Genomic DNA, 5,247 nt, shown 5'->3' on the forward strand with positions numbered 1-5,247 from the left:
AGAGTAGTTCTATCAACGCGCTATACTCAGCGATGTTATTCGTTGATTTCCCAATACATACACCTATGAAACTTACTAACTCGCCGCTTGGATAAAAAATGGCCCAGGCTGCGGAGGATAGGTTCCGCGAACTACGACTCGCTCCGTCGGCATATCCAACACATGTCTCCAGAAGGTTAGACATCTGCAACAAATGGAAAAGGTGGATCACTCGACCAGAACAAATACTTTAGCGAAAACAAAATACAACAAAAGCATGCAGGTTACTATTTAAGCATAGTAACGCTTGAGGTACAGCCCGTTACGGGGCTGCGCCAGTGGAATTCCGTCGTAATCCATTAACTCGTAGGCTCCTTTTGCTAACACCCTTTTAACAATGTAGGGGCCCATCCATAAGGACTTGAATTTACCTGCTCCCAATTTATCGGATTCTTGATCATAAAGCAAGACCAAATCACCTTCTGAGAAGACACGGGGTTTGACACTTTTGTCGAACTGAGCCTTGACTCGTTTCTTATGGGCTTCGTTAGCCAAAGCGGCATCATGACGGGTTTCATCCAATTGGATTAATTCCAAGAAACGAGCCTCTTCTTCTGAGGTTCCAGGGAGAAGATCGATTGCGAGTTTAAGCGACGAAATTTCGCACTGGATTGGCAAGACTGCTTCCAGGCCATACACCAGTTGAAAAGGTGTCGGAGAATAGCTCTCCTAGCAGGCTCCACTGCAGGGGCAGCAACCGGCGGTCTCGGATGAACTGCTGGACGAACAGGACCAACATCTGCATGCACCCAAGAGTGTGATTAAAAGTCTTGATAGAATAAAGCACAGCAACATTATAAATAAGAACAGTAAACAGTAATATGGTCAAAGAGTTTACCAATAGCGCCCCACTGTTCGCCATCCGGTAGCACCAAATCCGGATCACCTCGGAAATCCATACCCACATATGGATACTCGGAGAAGACCCTCTCCTGGCGCTAGAACCACCTGAAGAAGGCCTCAGTAAAAGTAATCTGAGGTTGACCAGCATGCCTAGACATGTGATCAACCCACCTCTGCATGCGTGGCTCGGTCGGAGAAGGCAAGTCGAGTATGATGTACCGAGGCTGCATCAGTGGGATTTTCTCCAAGGCGAAGGCAGTCAGAAGAGAACCAAATCCAAAGTTCTTCAGCTTCCCGTCCTTTACCTTGGTCAATTGACTTTTCATCTGAACAAGTACTGCATCACACCAGTTGAATACTTTCGGTTGGAGACACTCCAAGGCGTGCTGCATATAAGATCTGTTGGTAACATGTAGAGCTGCGCTACCGGCCATCCTACCAATGGTATACAGAATGGACCTGAGAGACCTGTCAGTAATCTCACGGATAACAATCTTGCCATCTCTGCTCGGCTGAGAACCTTCCCTGCAATACTGGCGGACATAATCTCTGGTGGAATTGGTCCCCCGGGCCGTACCTGACAAGGAAATGGGGGCACCTCGTCTTGACAACCCAGTCAAGAAGTACATGTCCTCTATGGTCAAGGGGATGGACTTTCCCCTAATCTGGAATACTTGGTTAACAGGATCCCAAGCATCAAGCATATACTGCAGCAAAGTAATCTGTGCTCTCATGCTAGAGATACGGAAAAACTTCAGCAGGCCACAGTTTCGCAGCGCGTTCACCGTGACCGGGTCATGGAGGGCAATCATGTCCTCCTCTTCATGTTCTCATTCTCGCCATGTAAGGGACATTTTGTTCAAAGTTCCCTGCAAAGCAAACAAGAGAAGGAGTAAGTTCCTGATTTTGATGAAAAACTGGCAAAAAATTCATCGAAAAATGAGCTGGAAACTCAGTTTTCTGAGCCCAGCGCAGGCAGAAAGTGTCCCACCTGCGCTGAAGGTCAGGCTGCCTTAAGGCAGCTTGACATTCACCGCAGGTTTCGAATGGGGAATCTACGCTGAAGTTAGGGCGCCCTGGCAAAACCCCTGAGGCTCAGAAAGACTGAAAAACAGGCATGAAACTGGAAAAGAAAACCATGAAAAGAAAGAGCTAGGGTTTAGCTCCTACCTGGTCCAAACGGCGCCGAAAATCGTCCGCAGAATCTCCCGGAATCAGCTGGTGAAAATCAAGGGGGAAGAGGCACCTCCAGAGCTCCAACAAACCAAATGCAAATGAAATGGTAAATGAGAGCAATTGAGAATACAGTACTATCCTTGAAAAGAGAAAAGCTAGTAATGGTGAAAAAATCAAAATTTGACCATATAACCGAGCAGTTTTAGCATAAAGTTCATGCTCGTTAAAAAATAAACGCAAGATCCGAGCAGTTTTAACGCAGTCTTCATGCTCATTAAAAAATAAATATAAGCAGTGAGCAATGTTTCCTCCAGAGTTTAAGCTCATTTTTAAATGAAAAAATGAACCTATCCCGGTAAATAACCACTGTGATCGTAAATTTATTAGCCATAAAAAGCCTTGGTCGTGTTTGCACCCGCCACCTCCACTGTCATTTGGCCGATCGTTCACTTCCATATGATTATTTACCCATTTTGAGGAACAGCTGCGAAGAGTGATTTCACCTAGCCATCCTTGTGACACTGCCGTGATTGGAAAATTCCAACCTATACCCGGAATCTGCTGCTATCCCTGTTTATCACTCGTTCCTCAAAAGACGAGTCTTCTTTGAGCTCTTTTCATCTGACTCGTAAAATATGAAAAAGTTTGCCGAGTTTTGGCCTTCCAGCTTGTTAAAGTGGCCGGAAGAGCTATCCCTCCTCTAGATTTTAATCTTTTTGGACCTGAGGGATTATTGCACAAAAAGGTCGAGCGCTTGTTTTATTCGGCTCGTTAAAGTTATCGAAAACTCATCCCTTCTGTATTGTTTTATACCTTTTTGGACTTAAGGGATTAGATGACGAAAAAGGAATTTTGGAGTTAACTTTCTGTACCTTTTCAGACTCTAAAAATGAAAAGGACCGAGTTTTCCTTGTCGTTAGACTCGTTAAAATGATTAAATAGCGACAAACTTGTCTTTAGACGAGAACGAGTTTCCCTATCGCTAGGCTCGTTAAAACATAGCGATGGGCTTGCCCGAAGGGTAGGTTATAGAACAAGCATATGTTATCCTCCTCAAGCTTGACAAAAATAAAGAGGTACTGGTCAGAAATGACTGGGGAAAAATTGGGAGAACCTCAAAGCTTTAATGGTAGCAAGTCGCTCTTGGACATGACACTTTTCCTCCGTATCACATCGGGTTGGGTTGTTTCATTCATCGGTCTCATCACCATGGTCTCACCAAACCATCCACATTTGGGGTAATGCTACCGATCCATCGCATCAGTGTCGTTATATGTTCAAGAGATGTTGTTCAGAAAGAGTAAACCGTGTCCCATCCACTGCCATACATTATCCTTCATCCATCCATGATCGCCACCCTGAATCATATTTCACAGATTGTTTTCACCTCCATTAAAATCATTAGCTCCGTTCCGTGTCACTGATGTGGGATTCATTAAGGCCCTCCTTTGATGGATCGCTTCTTGTCGACTTCAGCTCATTATCCAAGAAGTTGATATAGGAACAACCCCCTCAATACTTTGAAGCTTGCATGCCTCAATGGCAAGTTTCTCACTTCCGGCGACAGGTATACATCAATGACCTTCGACCGAAAGATTTTGCGTGGTGTTCGATGCCAAGTCCTTTATTCACACCACGTGAATTGTACTGCAGTGCCTTGAGGGTCATTATCATTATCGGTGATTCCTCTCGCGCTTGTTAACAGTTTACATCATTGACCGGTAATCAAGCGATGTCTTTCCATGTTCGACTTCAGTGCAATTCTCACATGGATCGACTTGTACTTAGAGTGAAGATCGAACGAGTTTGAAGACCCCGGATCTAGTTTCATCCATCCGGGCTGCGATATATATTCAGGAAATATAAAGACATTTGACATGTACATCATTGCAGCAGATGATCATCCTACTCAAAGGATGATAATTTCAGCAGAGAATTATCAGTCTACCATCAGACGATCGTCTGTTCTATGTACCAAAATGAATTTATAAAGCCGAGCATGGGAATGCCCACCTCAGCTAGATCATGAAAGCAGAATGAAAAATAATGTATTGTATTGTATTTTATTACAGGTCACCTCTCAGCGATTGAATGAACTTCGGATCCTCCTGATAAAGCATTTCACCGGATAAACGACCTCATACTTTAGGGGGCAACTGTTATAGACATTTTTGTGCCTTACAACATGAAGCATGAAATGTCAATAATCTGAGGGATCCAAAGTCCCTAAACATGTTGTTCCTGCCCCTAGAGGAACAAGGTCAGCAAACCACAGCACTGAATATCAGTTCTCCACCTAAAAACACTCAAAAACAAGCTAATTATGGATCATGTCAACTGCTCCACTGAGCATCTGCGCTGAATGTCAACTGCTCCACTGTGTACCTGCGCTGAATGTCAATTGCAAAGAAGGCTACCTGCGCTGGGCGAGTTTGGCCAAGTGGCACAGTCATTCCTCAAGGTGTCAATGCCCAGGAAGCTTCCAAAATGACACTTGGATCAAGGAATTCGACTAGTGATGAGTAAGAGGGTCTAGATCTCCAAGTGGAAGCAAGAACCTCCAAGTGGACTCAAGAACTAAATAATAACTGAAGTGGGAAGGGACACTAGTCAGCTTCATGCTAGCTACAAGCTGACTCATCCTTTCTCCAAAACTCCTATATATAGATCTCTCTCATGAGGTCTATAGAGGGATGGAATCTTGTGAATGTAAGGAAGTGTTGTTGGTTTGAGTTTAGAACTATTGGGTGATTTGCTTTGAAGGAGGTGAAGAGGAGATTTCTTTCTGCTGGGAGGTGATGCTGGATTGGGCCTTTTATGGTTGTATCACTTCCTGAACTTTACTTCTTCCATTAATAAAGCATTTGAGGTTCTTCTATATGCATGTGTCTCAATGATGTGTTGTTATGCTTGTGTATTTGATTTATTCTAATCCTTGAATCAATTATGAATGTATGCTTCTTGTAGTTTTCCTCTCTTGTTATTTTGCAGGATCTTGGTGTAGCTAGGCCAGTGAAAGAGCAAGGAGCTGGGAGCAAGCAGCAAGGAGAGAAGATTGGATCAATCATTAGCGGAAGACATCGGTTAGTGGATCTCTTCCTCCTCTCTCTTACATCTCATAAAGAAGTAATCTCAAATAGCTTTTCTTCGATTGTTGCTGAGGTACTATCACCCTTAGAGTGGGATAGG

Source organism: Pinus tabuliformis, chromosome 9, assembly GCF_031772625.1.
Source record: "Pinus tabuliformis cultivar Carrire ecotype Pingquan chromosome 9, CPIR1, whole genome shotgun sequence".
Lineage (NCBI taxonomy): Eukaryota > Viridiplantae > Streptophyta > Pinopsida > Pinales > Pinaceae > Pinus > Pinus tabuliformis.